Raw genomic sequence first — 24580 nt, forward strand, 5'->3', positions numbered from 1 at the left:
ATTCTATATTCATGTAATTTATTTATTATTTCACTGTTTATATCTGTCATTTACCCATTTTGGATTTATCTTGGTATAGGGTATAAGATGTTGATATAAATTCAATTTTTCTCATACTGTTTTCCAATTTTCCTAGAAGTTTTTACCAGAGTGAGTTCTTGTTTTAAAAGCTGGAATCTTTGGGTTTATCAAACACTAGCTTACTAAGGTCATTTATCCCTAGTCTATTCCATTGATTCCCCCACTTCTATCTCTTAGCCAAAACCCAATTGTTTTGATGATCACTATTTTATGGTATAGTTTAAGATCTGGTACTGCTAGACCACCATTGATTACATTTTTTTTATTAGTTCCCTTGTTATTCTTGAGCTTTTGCTTTCTAGATGAATTTTGTTATTATTCTTTCTAGTTCTATAAAATAGTTTTTTGGTAGTTTAATAGGTATGGCACTGAATAAGTAAATTAGTTTAGGTAGATTGTCATTTTTATTACATTAGCTCATCCTACCTATGAATGATTAACGTTTTTCCAATTGTTTAGATCTAGTTTTATTTGTTTAAAAATGTTTTGTAGTTATGTTCATATATAAATTATGAGTTTATCTTGGCACATATATTCCCAAATATTTTATATTGTCTAGAGTGATGTTAAATGGAGTTTCTCAGGGCACAAATGTAGCTCAGGGACTGAGAGCCAGGCACGGAGATGGGAGATCCTGGGTTCAAACCTTTCCCATCTCTGTTACCCTGAGCAAGTCACTTAACCCCCATTGCATAGCCCTTACTGCTCTTCTGCCTTGGAAACAATACACAGAATTGATTCCAAGATAGAAGGTAAGGGTTTAAAAGAATAGTTTCTCTTTCTAACTCTTGCTGCTGATTTTTGTTGGAAATACATAGAAATGCTTATCACTTAGTTGGATTTATTTTTTTATTCTGCAACTTTGCTAAGATTATTATTTCCACTAGCTTTTTAGTTTATTTTCTAGGATTCTGTAAGTATCCCATCATATTATCTGAAAAGAGTGATAGTTTAGTTTCCTCATTGCCTATTTTGATCCCTCCAATTTCTTTTTCTTCTCTAATTGCTATTGCTAGTATTTCACAATATTAAACAATAGTGGTGATAATGGGTATCCTTGATTCACTCCTCATCTTATTGGGAAGATTTCTAACTTATCTTTATTGCAGATGATACTTGCTGGTGGTTTTAAATAAATATTCATTATTATTTTAAAGAAAAGCCCTTCTATTCCTATACTAATGTTTTTAATAGGAATGGGTTTTGTATTCTGTCAAAGGTTTTTTCTGCATCTATTGAGATAATCATGTGGTTTCTATTAGTTTGGTTATTGATATAGTCATTTATGTGGATGGTGTTCCTATTAAACCAGCCTTGCATTCCTGGTATAAATCCTACCTGGTCATAGTGAATAATACTTATGATGACTTGCTGTAGTCTCTTTGCTACTATTTTATTTAAGATTTTTGCATCTATGTTCATTAAGGAGATTGGTCTGTAGTAATCTTTTTCTGTTTTTGGTCTTCCTGGCTTGGGAATCAGTACCACATTTCTGTCATAAAGTTAATTTGGTAAGACTCCATCTTAGTTTATTTTGTAAAATAGTTTGTGTAGCATTAGGACTAGCTGTTCTTTAAATGTTTGATGGAATTCACTTGTGAATTCATCTGGCCCTGGAGATTTTTTCTTAAGGAGTTCCTTGATGATTTGTTCAATTTCTTTTTCTGAGATGAGATTATTTAATTATTCTATTTCCTCTTTTGTCAATGTAAGCATTTTAGAGTTTTGTAAATATTCACCCATTTCACCTTGATTGTCATATTTTTGCCATATAATTGGGCAAAGTTGATCTTAATAATTGTTAATTTTCTCTTCATTAGAGGTGAGATCCCCTTGTCATTTTTAATACTGTTAATTTGATTCTCTTCTTTTTTGTAACTCGATTTGCTAGTACTTTATTTTATTTGTTTTTACAAAATACCAGTTCCTAGTCTTATTTATTAATTCAATATCTTATTTATTAATTCAATAGTTTTTTACTTTTAATTTTATTAATTTATCTTTTAATTTTTAGGATTTTCATTTTAGTTTTTATCTGAGGACTTTTAATTTGTTCCTTTTATAATTTTGCAAGCCTAATTTTGATCTGTTCCCTCTCTATTTTGTTGACATAGGCACTCAGGGATATAAGTTTTCCCTTGCATACTGCTTTGGCTGTATCCCATAGATTTTGATATGTTGTTTCCTCACTGTCATTCTTTCAATGAAATCAGTAATTGTTTCTATGATTTGCTTTTTAACTGACCAGCTTTGAAGAATTAGATTTAGTTTCTAATTAATTTTAAATTTGCCTTTCCATAGACCCTTATTAATTATAATTTTATTACATTATGATCTGAAAAAATTGCATTCATTATTTTTGCTTTTCTGCATTTGTTTGCAATCTTTTTATGCTCTAGTACATGGTTGATCTTTGTATATGTACCATGTGCTACTGAAAAGAAGGTATATTCCTTTTCATTCCTTTTCAATTTTTTACAGATATCTATTAACTCTAATTTTTTTCTAACATTTCCTTCACTTTCCTTACTTTTTTCTTTTTTCTTTTTTTTTGGTTTGATTTATCTAGTTCTGATAGGGGAAGGTTGAGGTCCCCCACTAGTATGGTTTTACTATTTATTTCTTTTTTAAGCTCCTTTAGTTTCTCCTTTAGGAATCTGGATGCTATACCATTTGGTGCATAAATGTTTCATATTGATATTGCTTCATTATTTATAGTACCTTTTTAGCAAGATGTAATTTCTTTCCTCGTCTCTTTTAATCAGATAATTTTTTACTTTAGCATTTTCTAATATCATGATTATTACTCCTGTTTTTTTACTTTAGATGATGCATAATAAATTCTGCTCTACCCTTTTACCTTTAATCTGTGTGTCACCCTGCCTCAAATATGTTTCTTGTAATCAACATGTAGTGGAATCCTGTTTTTTAATAAACTCTGCTATCCACTTCCTTTTTATGGGTGAGTTCATCCCATTCACAGTCAGAGTTATGATTATTGTGTATTTCCCTCCATTTTATTTTCCCCTTTTAATCCTGCTCTATTTCCTTTTATTCTGTTCCTCCTTACCAGTGTTTTGCCTTTTGTCACCCCTCCTCACTTTCCCTTCCCTCCAATTGCTTCCCTCTTCCCTTGTCTTACACCTTTTTCTACTTCTCTGTAAGGTAAGATATGATTTTATACCCCAATGAGTATATTTGTTTTTCCCTCTCAGAGCCAGTTACAATGAGAGTAAAATTTAAGCATTGCTCATGACCATCCTTATCCTCCCCTCTCCATAATGAATTTTCATGCTTCTATATGTCATATAATTTACCCCATTCTATCTCTCCCTTCCCTTTTCTCTTAGTGCAATATTCTTTTTTCAGCTCTTGAATTTTTTTACATATCATATCATATAAATACATATAATTGCATTTCACATTTACATACATATCATATCATCATAATCAGCTTACCCTTCTTCTAAGTATATTTCTTCTATCTGTTCTACTATTAAGAGTATTTTTGAGAATTACTGAGATCCTCTTTTCTTGTAGAAATACAAACAATTTGACCTTAATGAATATGTTAAATTTTTTCTTTCTCATTTACCTTTTTAGGCTTCTCTTGGGTCATGCATTTGGACTTGAAATTTTTTGTTTAGGTCTGGCTTATTCCTCAGGAATGCTTGGAAATCTTATTGAATGTCAATTCCTCCCTCCAACCCCCCAAAATAATATACTCAGTTTTGCTGGATAGATGACTCTGGGTTATAAACCTAGGTCTTTTGCCTTCCTAAATATCATATTCCATGCCTTTCAATCCATTAATGTAGAATTCACTAGGTCATGTGTGATCCTGATTGTAGTACCAAGGTATTTGAATTGTTTCTTTCTGGCTGCTTGCAGTATTTACTCCTTGTCTTGGACATTCTTGAGTGTCGTGTGTCTCCTTTTTCATTTGACCTATTTCTTTTTTCATTGCTTTCATTTCTCTTCTGCACTTTTCCTCTGCCTCTCTAAATTGGTTTTTGAAGTCTTTTTGAGTTCTTCTAGAATCTCTGTCCAATCAATATTTTTCTTTTGGACTTTGCATGTGTATGCTTTGGTCTCACTGTACCTTTCTATCTATACCTTGCTCTTTGTCTCCATAAAATTCTTTAGTTAGGTGCTTTTTGATTGTCTTCTCATTTTTCCTACCTTTTATAGGTAGGCTCCGTTTTTCTGGGAGGTTAGGATACCCTCTTAAACTTCAGCCCTTCTTTGATGCTACCCTTAGCTTTTTTTCCTGGGTTTCTGCCAGTTTCAATTCTTCCAAGATTGTATGATGCCCTAAGGGCTACCTCCCACTGCTGATTCAATTAACCCTTGAGATGTTGATAGCTTAAAGATTTGCCTCAGGCTTGGGCATAAGCTTTTGGTCTTACTCTTTGATCAGGTCAGGGACTGCATCAATTCTAGCCTCAGGCCTAGGTGTTTGTTTCTGACCTTACTCTACTTGATATAATCAGGCACAAAATTGCCCTGTTCTGGAACTCTACCCTGAGATTTTGGCAAAAATATCTGGCCCCCCTTTAGGTACACCAACTACCCCAAACTGGGATTTATGTCCTAACCATAAGCCTAGATTGGGATGCCTGGCTTTGTTTAGCCCAATTCAGCACAGACTGCCCTGGGCTAGGATTCCAGACTTTACTATAGGTTTGAAATTTCAATGGGTGTGGGTTGGTTGGATATCTCTTTGCCCAGGCAAGGTCTCATGGTCTGGATGTTGGCTTGTGCTTAGGTTCTGAACCTGGAACAGCAGATGTTGGATGGGGGTTGTTTATCTTGCTCTTAGCTTGCTCTTCACTCCTTGCTATAGTCTCCTGTTAACTGTGCTCCCCTCTCACCACAGTGCCCCAGATGTTCTCTATTTATGTTTTGGGTTTTCCTTTTCTTGAAAGTTGTTTTACTCTCTCTCCTTATTTCTTTCACTCCTGTATTCATTTTGTGGTATTATTTTAATATTGGTTGGAGAGGATTCTCATGGTGACTCTGAGTTGTTCTGCTTTACTCTATCATCTTGGATATGCCCCCCAGAAACCAATAGTTTACATTTATGTGATAATTTAAAGTTCACAAATCAATGCATATATTTACTACATAAAAGAACTTTATTAGGTGTTATTATCCCCATTTCACAGAAAGTAGACTAAAGATGGTTGTGGCTTGCCATAGGTCATACAGTTGATATCTGAGGTGGGATTTGAATATCTTCCTAACTTCAGGTTTAGCAATCTAGGGATTAACATGTTCATTGACTTCCAATGTGTTGTTGTACAAAGTATATATCTATATATATATCAAAGTTGTACAAAGTAAGTGTATATATATCTTTGTATATATGTATATATATATATCTTTGTATATATGTAAATATATGTATATATTTATCTTTGTACAACAACATGGATAAACCTCCAGGGGCTTATCCTTAGATAGTTTTTGGTTGTGTGACCCTGGGCAGGTCATTTAACCTCTGAATGCCTAAATTTCCTCCACTGTAAAATGGGAATAAGAATAGCACCTACCTCCCAGGATTTTATAAAATGCTTATTACAGTAACAGGCATATAGCAGACACTTAAAAAAGTATTTCTTTCTTTTCCTTCTCTAAGAATATAAACTATTGATTCTGGAACCCAAGATGCTTCTCAATCTTCCAACCTACCTTTCAAACTTCCTCTGCACAACTGCTTTATGTTAAAATCATATAGGCTCACATTTTTATCATTGACTTGTATGATTACATATATAAAATATACTTTGTCCTTTCTTTTTCCCTATTTTTTCTTTGTATTATTTGTTTCCCAAGATAGGAAGTCCTCAACCATTCCATATCTCCCTATATGCATCACTTCCTTATGAGCCTGACTTACAAAATCATACATTTATATCTAGACTCAATCAAATAATCAAGAATGGGATAAAGTCCAAGCCTCTTATATCACAGAAGAGAAAATGAGGCTCAGAGACTTCTCTTACCAAAGGTCACACAGATAATACCTATAAATAATGAATACCCCAGGAAACATACCAAATAATCATGATATCACCCTGCTGAAATTTCTTACACCCTTTTACCTGGACCCCTACTTTGAAGTTTCCACACTCTTATATCACATAGACTTGTGGTTATCTTGCCTACTTATATAAAGGGCTAGCCTCAGAATCAGGTTAAAAAATAGCAGATCAAGACCTGCCCCTAGAACATAGTGTCTGAGAAAATTTTTCACTTGACCTCTCAGTGGCACCAACCAATTCTCTGAAACCGAGTTCTATATCTATAGAAGTAAATGAAATTATTATCCTTAATGAAATAAAAACAACCAGGTCTTTTTTCCCCTTTCAAAAATAAATGAATGAATCATAAACTCCCTGAAAGTATTTATTTGCATTTATGTCTTTGTATCCACTCCCCATTCCTTACTATTAAGCAGTTTTGGCAAATCATCCTTGAATGGAGAATTAGAAGCAAACTGGGTACAAGTATTTTGCAATCTACTTTCTTATTTAGAGGGGAGAGCTCTGAGATTTATGAGCCATACAAAGAGTAATCTCTCTCATGCTCCCAGTAGCCAAAAAATAATCTCTGTATTCAAATTAGATTTGGTTGCAGTATTAATAGACTTGAGGATTATGGATTTTGTGGCTACAAATGGGTGGTTTGGTAGCCTCTAACTCTGATAGTAGTTATGTGGTCTAGTAGGCAATTTTCTTAACCATCCTGCCTCAGTTTCCTCAACTATAAAATAGAGATGGTACTTGCAATACCCATTTCCGAAATTTTTTTAAAATAAGGATCAAAAGAATGAATGTAAAATTCTTTAGTAAACCTGAAATTTCTATGCAAATGTCCCTGAATTGCTTCACTGCCATTTCCCTTATTAGTTATATATATTAACAGTAAATTATAGATGTTATTAATGAAAAAAATTAGTAAAATATTGTTCTAAGAAGAATTTTAAAATCTGTTTATTTGGGAACTGTAATATATAACCCAAATATGAAGTTCTCGGATATTGGGATGTCATAACTCATTCTTTCAAAGCTCTAGAAATTTGGGGATTTCTTACTTAAAAGGATAAATGTATATCGAAGGTTGTCTTCTTTCCCCCTCAGAAACACAGCTGGAATGAGTTTATACTAAACATTATATTAAACTTTATATTAAACATTAAGGCAAATAGGAGAAATTTAATTAAAAGTTGCAGAAATGTGTTACTGTTAATTGAATCCTTACTACAGTTACATTTTGCAAACCAGTGTTAATAAAAGCTCCAGTTCAAAGTGGATGAGTTTGGGGAATTGGGATAGCTATTTATTTCCTTACCTGAACCGTCAAGATAATCTTCTCAGTAAAATAAAGAAGCCAATTAGGAGGCTTCTCATTTGCAGTTATTGATCAGGTTTACACAAACTGCTAGGATTCCCGAGTATAACAAATAAGGCATTCAGAAACCATTAGACAGGGTCAGGCAGGGGGAAAAAAGCCAAGTGCCTTTTTGCATTCTGAAAGCTTTTCACCTGTAGAGGGAATTAAAGGGCTGTATTTTTGTGCCTTTTTTTTTTTTAAGTTGTGTAGTTCCTGCTTCCCTCACGGATCCCATCCCCCACTCTCTAGACCTCTCCGCCTGATATTACCCAGTATTACTGTGCTATAAATTGCCTGAGAGCTTAGAAACAATCAGGTCACCACCCAACGTGAAAGGCAAAAAAGCTTCTTACTTAACGACCAAGGAAGCAAGGGAAGAAGCCACAGTCGGGCTTTGGTGGACGCAGGGCTGGCAAACCCAAAGTGCGGGTTGACACAGATAGGGAAAGAAACGAGGATTGGAGGAGTGGAGGGAAGCATCTCCTAACGACAGCCACACTTTCCCTGGGTCCCCAAACTTGCCAGTTTCCGTCTCGGAAACTCACAATTCACGGAGGGCTAGCCTAAAGCCCCGAGCTGCTAATGGGTGGAGCTCTCTCTTCTCCGCCCCACCTATGGGAGCTGGCTTCCTCTGCACCTACCGCACCCCTTACTAGCAGCGCTTTACAATCACCCCAGATTTTACCACCCCACTTCCCACCCCCAGCAGGTCCAGATCGTCTGTCCTCTCCTAACTGGACCCTCCTGCTAGGTCTGGCCGCCCTGGGAGAGGCACCGAGAGAAAGTGCCCCTTTCTCCCCTATAGCTTTGTGGGGAACCCGGGTCCGCGCTCCTTTGCTTTCATCTTTCCGCCCGCCCTCCTCTGGTCCTGCTGAGCTTCACTCTCTGTAAGGTAAACCGCCCAAGTAGAACTTCTACCTCCTCTTTCTTTCCCTCTTCTCCTCTCCCCCTTTACCAACCCCCCGCGGAGCGAAATGTACACACAAACTCTTGGGGGGGATAAGGGGGTGTAGCACACTGGGCATGCTCAGTCTCTGAGAAGGTTTTGATGGAAAGTAAAAAAAAAAAAAAAGCTTTGTATTACGCTGTCTCCTTCTGTGAGTGGAGCAAGTAGAACAGGTTGAGGGTCTCTCCTGCCTGCCCAAGGAACTTCTTTGATTTCCATGATTGTCATTCCTAGGAAACCCCACTCCTTTTCCTCCCCTTTAGTTCCAGCTCTCCCCACCTCCTGTTTAACCCGTCCCCCCTCCCCATTTCCTTTCCTAGGTCCCCTGTCCGCTGTAGGGATGGAGAGAGACTAACAGTACTGGGATGGGCAATGTTGGCTGAACGGATCCACCTATTATTGGTGCTATCTGATTGGCTCTTCCGGGCAGCGTACCCGCAAACCAGCCAATCAGGCAGGCGGGGCTGGGGGATGATGGGCTGCCTCCTCCTCACTGGAGGGATTCCTGGAGAAGCTGCAGTGTGGGGATGCTCTAGCCCGTGCACTGCCCCCAGTGTCTTTCCACCTCCTCCTTCTGCAGCGGCTACAGCAGGAGCCGAAGCAGCAGTAACTTGCAACCCAAGCTCTGGGTGAGCCCCCTGGGCGTTGTTGCGCTGAGGGGGGCTCAGACCCCATTAGGGTGTGTGTGTGTGTAGGGCGGGGGCGGCCAGCTGGGACTGCTGGTGGCCCTGGAAGACCTCCCACACACCCACACCCACACACCCCTTTTGTGTTGCAGGCTCTCCTCCTAAGAGCTGGAGGCAGGGAGAGAAAGCGTGTGTATTTCTTACTAGTCACGGAGGGGAGAGCCCTGAAGGACAGAGACCCAGCACCACCTCCTCCAATTTCTCTTCCCAGGTAAGGCGAGAATGTTAGTGGTGCGGCTGCCACCGCTTGTTATTCGCTTGGATCTGCCTGCAATGTTTTCTTCTCCGTTCACTTGCGTTGGGTAGTGGGAGATGAAGGCACGGTGAGAAAGACCTGGGTGGCCTATTGTGAGGAAGATAATAAGAACTCATGTGGTGCGAGGGAGAAAGCACTTTGTACAGCGCCAGTAATTTAAAAGCCTGGAGTTCATGTTGGACATCCCCCCATCTTCTCTCTTGATCTTTTTCCCTCTCTCCTCCGGCCCCCTCCCTTCTCAATCCCGCCTTCTCTCTTTCCTCCTCCTTCGCTATGCCTGTACAGGGTTTCTTTCTCATCCAGGGGAGGATTGCCTTCTGTCAAAAGAAAAATGCGGAGGGAAGGAAGGAAAAGGATTTCATTCTCTCCAGGAAAAATACAACAAAACTATTAACCTGTGCTAAATGGAGAGTACCAACAGCAATGGAACTGCTTGCAAAGGAGTCCACAAACAGTCAGGCTCGCAGTCAGACAGAAAAAGCATCCCTTTGACTCCCCCACCCCTCCTTGCAAGTACATCTCTCTCTCACTTGACTTGTTTAGATTGAACCGAAGTGTGTGGGGGTAGGGTGGGGTGGGGAGCTAGGGCTTTTGATTGCTTAATTGCCATTTGTTTAAATGTCAACCATCTGACTTCTCCTGATTCCTACTGCCCTGTGAAGCTAACAGTTTGACACTAGACGGTAGTAGTAGTGTTTCAACAACTTTCAAGGTTTGGGAGGTTAGTAAAAACAGGAATGACTACTTTCTTGGAGGTTCACTGCTGTGACCTTTCCTTATGATGGGGTAGGGGAATCCCCACATATAAAGTTTTATTACCACAAATCATTATCACCAGGGGAGTCAGTCTTCAACTGTACAAGACTCATCTTTCTTTTGGGCAAGATGGAGAAACCATACTTTCTGAAATAGCTACCCTTTTTGAGATACCAAAAAAAAGCTTTTTTTTTTTTTTGCATCGTCATTCAACCTACAAGTGAAAAATGAATGTTCTTCATTCCCCTCTACCCTCTTGCTGTCTCTTCTCCCCTTCTCTTGTCTAGAGAACCCAAATCTTGACTCTTCATTTTCTTTTAATAACTCAACAGAATTCTTAATGCTTGTATTTAGTGTTTTTGCTCAGTTTCAGCACTTCCTTGAGGAGCCACATGTAGGCTACAGCTGGCTAAGGCTCCTGCTGTATTGGCACAAAGTTTAGGGAGTAATGCTAGAAAGTAGCAAAAATGTTGATTCCACACAAGGAAAGTCTTTATTCTTTTCCTTCTTTCTTGCTACAAAAATGATAAAGATATCAAAACAGCCTCACTCCTTGCTGAGTTTCTAGCAGAAAATTAAACATTCTTATTGGGAAAAACCTTGATGGCAGTTTCAACAGTATGTAATTCAATCATCATTGATACAAGCTGCCTTTAACCATTATTCATCAGACCCAGCTGAGTGATTTCTGTCAGATGGGAAATGGTAGAGAGAAGTCTCTAGGTAAATCTATCTGGAAAGCTTTGCAAGCAGAGTCCTAAATGAGCACAGAGAAGCAGGCAGATGTTCATTTCCAAATAAATCTTTTCCTTTGGTTGTTAGGAGTTTGTGGGGAGGAGGCAGGGGGGGTTGCTCAGGGCTTATTTTCTTTCCCTATTTTCCATTTCTGAGATAGAAAATAGGAATTTTCTTTCTTTAGGTATTTTTTACCTTACATCATTTAATAGCTACTTGGAATCATCATCTCTAAATATTGTTTTTCATTCAGAGATCAGTCACTTTGGGCATCCAAGTGTGATGACTTTATAACTGCCAAGACTCTAGTGCTCACTATAGTAATGTAGTGATTGGGGGATTAGCTGATTAAATTTGTTATTTTTTCTGTTGTTTCTAACATATTTGGAGATTCCTCTTTATTGGACAGTTGTCCTTCCTTGTGAGGCAGAAATTACTACTGTTACAGGAAACCAAATTTCTTGTAATTGGGCATTTAAAAATACTTGTTTCTTCTATACTATCTCCCTATTCAGAGCTTCCTTTAATCTTTCAAAGTGCCACCTTTTGGTTACAAGGACAAAAGGACAATTCCTTAATTATCTCATGAATATAACTGAATTTTCAAGTTTAGTCAAGGAAAAAACTGGATGGCAAGCCATCCATTAGCTTTTTTTATTGTGGGCAATAGGAGATTCTCTTTTTATTAATCCCTGTTTAAAAAAAAAGGCAACTTTGGCTTTGAAAACAGACTTTTAGGGGTTTTTTTTTAAGACATTGATTACAGCAATAGTATGTAAAGAAAAGGTCTATATGGACTTACTTTTTCACTCCTTTCTCAAAAATTAGATATAGACATCTTTTATTATTAAAGTTTAAATGTCTACTTTAAATTTTGTGGGTAGCTTGGTTTGGGAAAGGACTTTTTAAAAAACAACCAAAGGACAGATGATAATGACATACAGATAGTGACATATTGTGCTGTTTCCCTTGCAAAAAGCAACAAATGTTTGAATGTTCCAATTTCCTACAAGTATCATTTTCTTTCCTTCTTGAAAAGATTGTTAAAGGGGGGAGTCTCACTGATGTTTGATATCAAGGATCTTAACTAGATTGCATGATATTTCTATGAAATACAAGATAGTTAACTCATTGAAAAGACTTAATTACAAAATTTCTAGGTAAATACATATGATGAGTAACTGTTTACAATGGAGCGAATTACCTTATCTTATAAATGGTGCATATCAGTTACCATTTTTGACAAGACTGTTGGTTTATCTAATCAGGAAGTATGAAAGAATACAACATTATGTTTATATTATGAAATTTGCACGTTAGATTTCCTGTTTATTAAATGTGAGGAGCTAGAAATTAGTATTTTGTTTTCGATATATATGTAGGACTGAAAATGAGAAAAAGAAACTACTGTCCATTAGAAGTATGGAAGATAGTCTAAATCTCCACTTAGCCAAATGATACCATGAACATAAAATTAAATCTTCATGACCTCTCTCTCAGTGTATTGAATTTAGAGTGAGAATTCTGAAAGGAGATTTATTGAGCCTTCTTATCCTAGGAAACTCTTATCTAACAAAAACTAGGTGGTCCTAAAATAGTTACTATCATTGCCTATTTGTTACTGATGAAAAAAAAGTAAGTATTAAAATATTTTAGTTAATTTTAGTATAGGACTATGCCCTCTTGGTTAGTTTCCTGGCTGGAAAATGATGAAATTATTTACAGAGGCATTAATTTGGCAATGCTGTAATTTTACAGAGGGGTGCACATTGTCTAATTTTATAGACAATTGGGATAAAAGTTGGATTTGCTGTTTACTGTTAATATTAACATTGCAACCACTAGGATTAGAGCAAATATTTATGCAGTTGCAAAGTGAAATGTTTTGTCTTCGAATTCATGTCTTCCAGTCTTTCTGTGGCTAAATTTCTTTATAGTTCACTACCAATGTGTTTTTTATGAATGTATAACATTTTGCTTTTAGTAACCCTTTTCAATAGCTTGATAAGAAATATACATGGCTGGAGGTTCCTAACCAACTATGTCTTTATATCCTAATGGAGAGTGGAGATGATGAAATCTTGGTTGAATAAATACATTGTTTTGGTTGACATTTTAAGGCTTGACTTTGTATTTTTTTTTAATTAAAATGAAGCAATTGAACTGAAGGATGACAGGTTCATTCATTTGTAATATTATTTTCTAAAATTAATGTTACTCTGGGATTAGCATCTATTTAAAGTTTAAAAGGGGGTGTGTGTGATTATATATTTGTTCTGTTTTTAATCATTCTTTGGTTCAAAGGCTAAGAATAGCCAGAAGAACAATGCTAATGTCCAAATTATTCCCTTTACTCTAGATTTATGTGCATTTGGCAAGAGGTGATTTGTAGAAACTATGGGTGAAAAGGACTTTCAGTTCAACCAGACACATATGTATATTAATTTGTTGAGTTGGAAACATATTTTTGCATGTGAAACTTTGTGATTGAAAAGTAGCACTCATTGGAAAAGTCTGTTCCTGCCTTTCTCGTGCTTTTGGTGACTGTCGCAATCAGTATTTACATTATGGGAAACTTGTTCTTAATTTTCTAGATGATTTAATGACTTGAATGTCATCTGCTTAGGGGGAATGAGAACTTTCAGCTTAATTCCTCAAGGGAGAATAAGCATTTTTCTCCGAGGGCTAGGAAAAAAAGAAGAATCAGAACTTATTCTTATTTGAGGACTCTCTCTAAAATGTATCTCTATATTAACAGAGGATTTGTCTTCCTTACTAAAGGAAGGCTGACATTTTTTCTTTAGGCTCCCTGTTTGACATTCCAAGATACTGCCTCGGAGCTACACTTTATACATTGCCCAAAAGACAAATTGAAGGACTGGGTCTATATCATGGTCACCACATGGACACTTATTGTACAAAATCTGAGTTATATGGATTTTAAAACTTAAATTCTTTATACACATACAGAAAGAGTGCTTGGCTTTCATTCAGCTATGAAGGATGCTTTGGTGCCTACTGGAAATAAGAGAGGAGACTGTGATCTCCATCCATGATTAAGACCATGGTTTATTGAAAAAGTAATTTCTTTTTAATGGACTATAAGAAATATTGCCTTGTTATGAAAAATAGCAAACTTTCATCAGGAAAATACTGCAAGATGCAATTACCTTATATGAACTTGTGCATGTATATATAATCAAACATATGTATATGAAAGGAAATAACCTATATTATAAATATTACATATATTAAAATATGTCAGATGTACATAGGCATACATGCTTATATCAGAAGACTCTTTAAGATATTATCCAGAAAGCTTGTGAGCATTCCAACTCTTCTTTTTGAGTAATTTTCTTTAAACTTCGATGGATTGAACTTTATTGTTACTCAGTTTAGGATGGATTAAGATCATTTTAATTTTTTGAAGATAATAGAATATAAATCTCTGTTTATTTACTTTATGTTTCCAAGTTTGCTTAGTGCTGTAAAGAACTGGGCAGTGAACAGTTTTCTAGCAATACCAGAAGGTGAAATGAAGGAAATATTGGAAATTGGCTTGTACAATTCATTTTCCTATTGTTGGCCTACTCAAGATACTGAGAATCGATCATTTTCATTCCCAATCATGTAAATATATCACACATCCTTTGTACCTTGAAAAAAATGTTTTCCCCCATGGAAGAAAGCTTTGTTTATTTAAGTAAACAGATGTGGCAAATTAGAAGAGGGGTTTGGAGAACTAAGTAGACATTTACCATGTTGATATATAGAAATGATGGTGAGAGGATTTGGGGATAGACAATAAACAGTCTCCCTAAACCCTGTTGTTCTTTGATAGGAGTGGATTTGGGTGCTAGAACACTGAGACTTTTGAATAAATATACTCCTTCTTGGGTCAGATGAAGATAACCGTAAATACAGTAACCAGTATTGTTTTCTTTTCTTTCTGGTTCTATGTTATCTAGTTAGCCAGATATCCTTAGCTGTGATTATTATTTCTATATTGCTTCGAATCAATTTTAAACAAAATGTAATCTAAACAAATAGGTCTATTTGTATTTCTTGTATATTCTTTGTGGCCCCAAATTGAGGGTCCTCATTTCCCCTTTCTAAATGTCTTAGTTGATTAATCAAGGTAAAAGCACATGAGAGCAAGTAATAGAAAAGAATTTTAAAAGATTGATTTTAGTCTGAAACATTCCTTGAGCTATAGACGGCAGACATGAGAGGATTTCTCTTCTCTTTCCTCACCATATCTATCTTTCTGTCTCCAAATGGGAAAAAAAGGATCAGATAAGAATGTACTGTGAAACCCCTGATAATTCTACTGGTGAGCTAGGTCACTGCCTACTTGCAGAGCCTTTCTAATCATACCTTCAAGTTCATTTCCATTTCTTTCCTAGGCTATGTAAACCTTTTTTCATTTTAGCTCATTCTATATCGTATGGGGAATAGCCAATGAATACAGGCACTCATGTTTTTCAGTGCCTTCATAGTAACCTCTCAATAAATGCTTAGACTGACTGGTAAAAGAGACAATTGTTGGATTTAGAGTCAAGGGACCTAGGTTTGAATCTTATCTGTTTACTTAATATTTCTGAGTTAGAGGACAAGTCATTTAGCCTTTCTGAATCTGAATTTCTTCATCTCTAAAAAGAGGGAGTTGGATTACATGACTTTTAAGTTCCCTTCAAGCTTGAACTCTATTATCCTAGAATAATTCTAATTCTTCATTTTGAGCTTTCTGTTGTTGTTCAGTCATTCTTCAGTCATGTCTGACTCTTCCTGACCTTATTTGGAGTTTTCTTGTCAAAGATACTGGAGTGGTTTGCCATTTCCTTTTCCACCTCTTTGTACAGATGAGGAAACTGAAGCAAACAAGGTCAAGTGACTTACCCAGGATCACACTGCTAGGAGGCTTCTGAAGTGAAATTTGAAAATGTCTTCCTGCTGCTCTATCTACTGCAGCATCTAACTGCCCTTGAGCTTTGAACTTTCTAGGCTTATGTTGACTCTCCTGAAAGGAAGAATGGGGGGAAAGCACTCAAAATCCCAGTAGCTATACAAGTACTTCATATTTTTTAGTTTTCAGTACTTAGAAAAAGCATATCTTCTCATTCTTTGGCTTATACATGTGTGTGTATATACCAACACACAGACACATATATCTATCTTTTAGCTGTCTGATTCATACACATCAATAAGAGACCAAACCAATCAGTCAGTTTACATGTGCTTTATCAAGTATCTTCTGTGTGTCAGCTACTTGCTAAGCCCTGGGAATACAAAGTCAAGAATGAAATACTCTGCTCTTTAGTAGCTTGCATACTGTTGGCCAAGACATGCAAGGAAAAGTATATAAAAATAAATGCAGGGCAATTTGGGAGGGAGGAGGGAGAAGAGACACTAGCACTTAGGAGATTGAACAAGCAAGGAGTTTGCTGTAAAAAAAAATAGGAATTCTAAGAGGTAATGGTAAGGATGAAGCTCATTCTTGGTATGAAGGCTAGTCTCATACCTACCACAAAGGCATGATGGGGGGATGGTTGAAAAGGAAAGTAGTTCAGAAATGTTTCTTACTTGCAACACTTGTAAGAGTACATTAAAACAGGAGGTTGAAATTTCACCAAAAATTAAAATTTGTATTTTTCTTTCTCATCACTGACTCTTTGCACTTCCAATGGAGATATTTCATTGTATGTTTTGGTAAAACTTTTCAAAGATTATGAAAGAAACTAGTTATAGTTTTTGCTCATTATGACAACTTGTGGTTAATTTTTGTGTTAATATGTTAAATGGATGTGTTAAAATTATTGAAAATTTACATGACCATATCTACTTATATTACTGTCCTATCCCCAAATAGATAATGATTTAGAGACTTTCATGGTAAAAGGAGAAGGAAAGTGTGCAGGTAGGGAGAGAATACAGAAGTGAATAATAGTAAACTGAAACAATGAGAATATAGATAAATTTCTTTGGATAATTTCATTATTCATAAAGTCTAAATAGGTTCTTATTTGCTGGTATTGTATCTCATATGAACCATCCATTTTTCTGTGGTCTATATGCCTTTCAACTATGGATGGCTTACTTTGTCTAGAAAATCTTGAAATTGGTCCTTATGAGTTAAGTTTATTCTTGAGGCCAGTCAGTGGAATTCATTTTTGACAAATGACTTAGGTGTCTCTTTTTGCAAGAGCAAAAGAGCTTCCTGTCATCATCAAGGAATGGTTGAACTATTCAAGTTATCATCTTTTGTGTTAGCAAATTATTAGAAAGAGAAATGTCAACATAACTTCCCAAAAGAAAGGCAAGGTAGCAGATCAATTAAATGGGCTCCTAATTGGAAATCTTTGCCAGATAATGTTGCCATGATTGGCTTTTTGCCTAAACTCCAATCTTTTCAATAGACTTCTTGAGGGATGTTGGCAAGGAACAGTGGAGCATTAGAATATGTCATCTAAGTGTTTAGCTCAGTTTTGTGATAGAGTATCAGTGTTCTATGGTAACCTGTACTCATAATGTATATTACAACTGATATAACCTAAGAAAAATAGTTTGTTTTCTATATATGCCAGGTAATAAAAAAATCCTTAGTGTTTTATGAATTGCTAAAATTAGATAGTTGAAAAGCTATTGGCTATCTTATTACCTCTCACAAGTCATTAACATTATATAATTGATATGGTATTGATGATCTTTTTTAATTCGTTGAATCATAAATAAAAATATTAATCCAAGCCAGGACATGAGGGTGTTTTTTTCTTTTAACTGAAAAGATTGGCATGTAGACAAAAAAAGAGATAATATAACTCTAAATTAACTGCAATTGATTTTGTTTATGAATACTATTTCTCTAAATAGAAATGTATGTAATACGAAATAATTAAGTAAATTTTAGGACCTCCTAAAATACTTTGTGACCTGATAAATGCATGTTGGCTTTAGGGAAATGGTTGAAAGATTTTTTTTCCAGAATTTCAGACTAAATTTAATGATATTTAATTATATTATCTTTCAAGAGGTGGAAGAATAATCGGGGATAGATTGGATTTTGTATATGATTCTTACCAACAAAGAGGGATTCCTTGCAAAAGTGATTGTGAGAGAGAATCTGAAGTGATCCCTCTATCATAAAATCTGTGAGAGAGAAATTTAAAGAATGTAAGGATAATCTAGATTATCCCTAAAAAAAATCATAAGATTTCAAAGATTAGGTGAAATATGGACTGAAATTCAACATATTTTCATCAGCTTTTTTGAAGTGAGAAATCTGACCAGAATGAAATTCTATAAATGCAAAGAAAAAGCAATCTGATGCTTTTTTTAAAGTTATATATAATTTAAGAGAATAATGAGGATGCATAGGGAACTCCCCAACCAACTTGTGTCTTTAAAGAGCACATAGAGAAATGGAAACTGGTTCATGTGATGGAGGATAAATACAAACGTGAAGTACTTAAGTTCAGTGACTAAGTAATGGTCAAAATCTAAAAGCTCAGAATTAGCTGAGTCCCACAAGGTTAACAAAGGACAACAAAAAGTTCATTAAAAAACAACTATATTTAAGAAAATAGAAGTAACAACAACAACAAAAAAGAAGATAACAGTTCTTCTGGGTAGAATGCAATATACCACTTTTAGGGGAAGAGAAGGGGTATTTAAATGTTATTGACTGGTGAGGCTGGCTTGGATTCATGGCAAAAGTATAGAATGTATAACTAAATATACAGTTGGTGAAAATATAGAAAAGGAAGCAGTGATCCATGACAAAGCATGATTTATTCAGGGTCAGACCATGTCAGACTAATTTTTATCTCCTTTTTTGGCAATATCATTAAACTAATAGATCAGGCAAATGATATAAAAGTTTACCTGACTTAAAAAAGTCATTTGTTCAGTTCTCTCATTTTTAAGAGAGACAGGGAGACTATCTGTCTGAGTCACTTATCTCTCTGTTGTTCTCCCATTTGATTGTCATCAAAATTCTATGACATAAGAAACAAAGAAACACGTGGAAAATAGTTCACTAAAGAGAACCGTCAGGTGGTGCAGTGAATAGAGTACCTACCAGTCCTGGAATCAGGAAGACTCATCCTTGTGAGTTCAAATCTGGCTTCAGACGTGTAATAGCTGTGTGACCCTGGGTAAATTACTTAACCCTACTTGCCTCAATTTCCTCATCTATAAAATGAGTTGGAGAAGGAATTGACAAATCCCTCCAGTATCTTTGCCAAGAAAACTCTAATGGGGTCATTAAGAGTTGGATATAATTAACTATAACTACTACTACCACTACTACTACTACTACTACTACCATCACCACCAATAATGATAATAATAATAAATAATATTTACATGGAGCTTTAGGGTTTACAAAGTATTATTATATACTATATGCATAAAACTTATATAATGAAAAAAAGAAAGACAGAGATGTAGAATGCACTGTATTATAATTAAATGCTTTTGGAATTTGTTGAATGCTTAAACCAAGAGAGTAATCATTAATTTATTTATTATAGTTTGTCTAGAGATCCATACAATTCCATATTAATTGTATAAGACTTAAATATATAATCCTTAATAATTCATCCTGAAACCACATAGTAGATTGGATATTAAGCTTATTTTTCATGAGTAATCAATTTCTCCAAAGTTTAGCCTTGTTTATAGCCTGCAAACTTCTCATTGAGTTTATATGAGTTTTCAGGCTTTTATGGTTATATTTATATATTTTAGATATATTTCTTAATTTTTTTCTTGACATATGATATAATGCTAGGTCATTTTCCAGGATTACATTTTTATTTGGGTAATATTTATAATTACAAACCAATTATGTTTCTCAACATATTGATATTTATCTGAATTAATTATTCATTCAATTGGAATAAGACTTTTAAGTCTAAAAGGATTAATTCTACTTTCCAGGACTTTTTTTGGGAGGGGGAGGAGAGACGTTGTATTTTACACTGACAAAGTTGTTCCCCCTCCGAGATCCTATAATCCTTTTAGTCTTCTGACAATTGATATAGCCTTGAATGAAAAGTGAGCATCTATATCTTACTATTTTACCATTCTCCAATAGTACAGTTTTCCTTTGTGTTTTTTTTCCTCTTCATGATAAGTTAGCAGCCTCTTTTTGTTAGGTTTTGTTTTTTGCTGTTGTTTTTTTGGTCTTGCTATTCTTCCAAATTTAGGAAGCCTCTGGTAAACTGTAGAAGTAAAAACAATCCCTACTATAAGTAGATTACTAAAATATGGATTTTCTTGTTTTCTAAGTATTAATTAGGCACTTCTGCCCCAACATTTTGCATGTCTTCCTGTTTTATTTTTTCATTTTCAACTTACACTTTTCATTTTAGCAAGAATAATCCTTGTTGATAATCCTTGAAATGTTTGACATCTTCCCACTAGTTGTTACAATAATTCTAATGGTCAGTGAAGTGTGCTCTTTAAATTTTTTTTTTTAAACCCTTACCTTCCGTCTTGGAGTCAATACTGTGTATTGGCTCCAAGGCAGAAGAGTGGTAAGGGCTAGGCAATGGGGGTCAAGTGACTTGCCCAGGGTCACACAGCTGGGAAGTGGCTGAGGCCAGATTTGACTGGCTCTTAATCCACTGAGCTACCCAGCTGCCCCCTGTGCTCTTTAAAATTTGAAAATCTTGATTTCCTTAGATTAATATCCACTTGTAAGTACCATAAACTTAAAAAAACAACAAAAAAGAATGATGGAAAATATACCTATGGCAGGAAATCCAACATTCATCCAGAAGAGAAATAAATATCTAAAAATCAGTACAAAAATTGTTTCATTTGGTCAAGGTCAATTTTCTGAGCCCTCCTAGTGTCAGGGAAGCATAAGCTTAGTATAGGCTTGGGTAGTAGTTCCAAATGAAACAATATCAAAAAGTACTGCTTACCCCAAATTATTGCACGCCACTCTAGCTTCTAGTAATTGAAGGATTTGTCACTTAAAAGAAGAATTTGGTTAATTTTGTGTGACCCAGAAGGCAGAACAAACAAACAAACAAAAAAAGAAACAGGTGCAAATTTTAATAGGCAAACTTAAGGTAAGTAAAATGTATTCTAACAATTTGAGATATTCAAAAATTGGATGGTTTTCCTCAGGATATAATAGTTTTTAAACTCCCCTCATTCCTGCATTTGAGATCCTCAGTCAAAGGCTAGCTGACCTCTTAACTCACATATCAAAGTGGGGATTCTTTTTCAGGTAGGAGTTAGGCTAAATGACCATAAGTTCCCCTGTGACTCTAAAATCTTATGTTTTTTTGAGGAATCTCCATTAACAAAAACAATCAAAAAAGCTTGTTTCTGGGTTTTTTTTTTTACCTCTGTGAACCCAATTGAGCACCTATAGGATAAATGAACATTTTATATTATTCTAGGGTGGTGTCTACTAGCTAGTAGACAACCTGGTAACTTTTCATGATGTCATTTGAGTTACTAGATCTACATTTATAAGCTAATAATAATACGAATTATTATACCCTGATCTTTTTAGCTTACAAGATACAAGAAGAAATGAAATGATAGTTAGGAAGCCATTTTCAAAGAAAAAACACTAAAAATGCAAGATAGCATCCTAAATATGCACAATAAATAAAAGAGATATTTGACTTATTTTCTTAATTCTCATGGCATTTTACTATTACATTCAATTCATCAAATACCTATCAATCAACTTACATTTGAAAGGTACTGTGCTGAGGATTGGGCATAGAAAGACAAAAAAAAATTCTCAAGGAATATCCATTCAAATGAAACAATTATTTTAATTTGGAAACCAGTCAGGCAGATAACAGCATTTATTAGATTGACTCTAGACACCGTTTCTCTAGAGCAATTGTCCCATTAAAAAAAATTCTATCCATTTCAGAGATGGTAATGAGATTTGTCCTATAAGACAGCTTTTTATTAATTTATACAATATTGAATTGAGAAATACTAGCTGACCTTTTAACAAGGTTTATCTCAAGTCTCCAGTTACCTAGTCTTCTATAATAGTTATTTGTCAGAATTCTGTTTTCATACTAGTAGCTCTTTATAGGGGTCTATACTATTTCTTATATAAGATTTGCATTCCCCACTTCCTCCTAGCACTGAGAGATATATACAGCAGAAGCTTGGCAAGAGTTTAAATGAATTATTGCCTACTGGACTTATCCAATTGGATGTCTCACAATACAAAGATGGCACTCAATGGTGATTCCATCTCAAAGAAGCATTGTAGTAAGGATCTTTGGATCACTGAAGAAAATGACATTGGTAGTCTTCAAAGTTCTTTATCATAGTTAGTAAAGTCTTTCATTCTGGAGAAGAAAATGGCAAACAACTCATGTATTTGCCAAGAAAAGTCCAAAAGGAGTTGTAAAGAGTAGGGCACAAGTGAAAAATAATTAAAACATAAAGTCTTTGGGATGCATCACAATAGAACTTTGGAGAGATAATATTATATATGGTTTTCATTTTCCTAAGTAGTGAAAGAAAACCTTAGTCATTAGTTTTTACACTGAAGACCTCATATGAATATGTGAGTATATCACTAAATTCTTTCCATTACAGAAGTCAGAATTCCTCACCCTCCTCTTCTTTCTCTTAGGTTTCAATTGTGATCCACTCACATATTCATATGAGGTCTCATCATTGTCATTTTCTTCAATGAAATTATTGTTTCAATGATTTGTTCTTTAACCAATTTTGGAGAATTGCATTGTTTAATTTCCAGTTAATTTTTGATTTGCCTCTTCTTGTATCCTTACTAATTATTATTTTCATTGCATTGTGCTCTGTGAAGGTTGCATTTATTATTTCTTCTCTTTTGCACTTGTTTGCAATGATTTTATGCCTAGGATGTGGTTAATCTTTGTGAATGTACCATGTGCTGCTTAAAAGAAGGTGTATTCCTTTTTGTCCCTATTTATTTTTCTCCACATATCTACTAACTCTAATTTTTCATGATTTCATTCACTTCTCTTACCTCTTTCTTATTTATTTTTTGGTTTGATTTATCTAGTTCTGATAGAGGAAGGTTCAGGTATCCCACTAGTAAAGTTTTTCTATCTATTTCATCCTTGAACTCCACTAGTTTCTTCTTTAGAAATTTGGATGCACTGCCATTTGGTGCATACATGTTGAGTAATGATAATTCTTCATTGTCTACACTGACTTTTATCAGGGTATAATTACCTTCCCTGTCTCTTTTAACTGGATCTATTTTACTTTAGCTTTGTCAGATATCATGATTAAGACTCCTGCCTTATTTTTATCAGTTGATGCCCAATAGATTTGGCTCCAAATTCTTTTACCCTATGCCTCTCTCCCTTCCTCATGTGTGTTTCTTTTAGACAGCATATGGTAGGGTTTTGGTTTCTAATCCACTCTGCTATTCACTTTCATTTTATGGGTGAGTTCATTCCATTCACATTCAGAGTTATGATTAGCAGCTGTGTATTTCCCAGCATTTTGATTTCTACTCCTAATCCTGCCTTTTCTTCTTTTACTTTTTCCTTCTACACCAATGTTTGTTTTTAATCAGTCCTCCTAGTTCCAACCCTTATTTTACTTCCCTTTCTACCTCCCTCACTATATGAATATGAAGCTGTTGATTGTAATTTCTTTTTTCTTTTTCTGTCGTTTGCTCATATTTGCCCCTTCTTTTCCCATCTGTAGTTGCCTGAACTTTTGTTCCTCTCATTCTGTGCTGGATCTGTGGGTTTGGGCTTTTCTGTCAACCTTCACTCTTGGAACTTAGCAAGGCTCTCAGAGCAGTCTGTGGGGGAGGGGTATTTGAGCTTGAGCTTCCCTGCCCTCAGAATGCTTGATAAGATTAAGCCTAAGGGAGTTAGTGCCAAATTTTGCTTTAAAAAGTTTTGGTCTACTTTGTTTTTACCTTACCTTCATTTCTTAATTATATCTATCTATATAGATACATCTATATATCTATGTAGGATATAGATATATTTTCTGTAATTCAGAAATGGTTTTACATATATGTGTGTATATTACCACTTCTACTTAGTGAGCAATCTTTTGCAACAGAGTAAAGAAAAGTAAGCAGTTTAGAAAAAGTTATGAACACAGAGTCTGATAGTGAAGGCAATATCTATACCCATAGTCCACTAAATTCACAAAAAAAGGGAGTAAGATGGTACATTTTCTTATCATTTCTTCTCTAGGGCTTAACATACCCAGATTTCTTGAACTAAATGAGCTCTCAGGTCCCTTCTATTTTAACTTTGTTCACATGTACTTAATGTCCATAGATGGTTGATCATTTCAAATAATTCCCCATTTACAAATTTGAAATTCAAAGGAAACAGTGCTATTTACCAATTGGAGATCCTCACTTCTTATATCCACACTGAATAGGTGGTTCACTTGAAGTCTTATGCATCAATCTTTACCTTGTCCATTTTTTGCCATCTACCCTACCAACTGTTCCTTCTGGACCATGCTATGGGTTACTTAATGCACTCTGGAGGTCATTATTTTCTTATCGATGACTGAGTCAATACAAATGTACATGCTTCACAATATCTAGCAAGTCCCAGATAGGACTTCACATCCATCTGACTGTCTGCTCCCCTCCTTCTACTCACCATCTGTCCTGTTGTTGTGTGAACTGCTTGGCCTAGGAACAGTTTTCTTATTGGTACTACTGTGACTTCTGAAAAGAACAGGTTAATT

General features: G+C 35.3%; 1 protein-coding gene across 10 annotated transcripts in view; it reads left to right on the forward strand.

The window, feature by feature from the left end:
- The first annotated feature begins 7789 nt into the window (after positions 1–7789).
- SYT1 (synaptotagmin 1) overlaps positions 7790–24580 on the forward strand; it is a 734125-nt gene continuing 717334 nt past the window's right edge. For 2 of the 10 annotated variants that reach the window (XM_056798520.1, XM_056798527.1), the window contains exons 1-2: positions 8557–8576; positions 9204–9322. The gene's annotated coding sequence lies outside the window, so the exon portion shown is untranslated. Of the gene's footprint in view, positions 8372–8556; positions 9323–24580 lie in introns of those variants that run through there. The other 8 variants (XM_056798523.1, XM_007503097.3, XM_056798526.1 and 5 more) reach the window with 8 other exon arrangements.

This window comes from Monodelphis domestica, chromosome 5 (assembly GCF_027887165.1).
Source record: "Monodelphis domestica isolate mMonDom1 chromosome 5, mMonDom1.pri, whole genome shotgun sequence".
NCBI classification, from domain to species: domain Eukaryota; kingdom Metazoa; phylum Chordata; class Mammalia; order Didelphimorphia; family Didelphidae; genus Monodelphis; species Monodelphis domestica.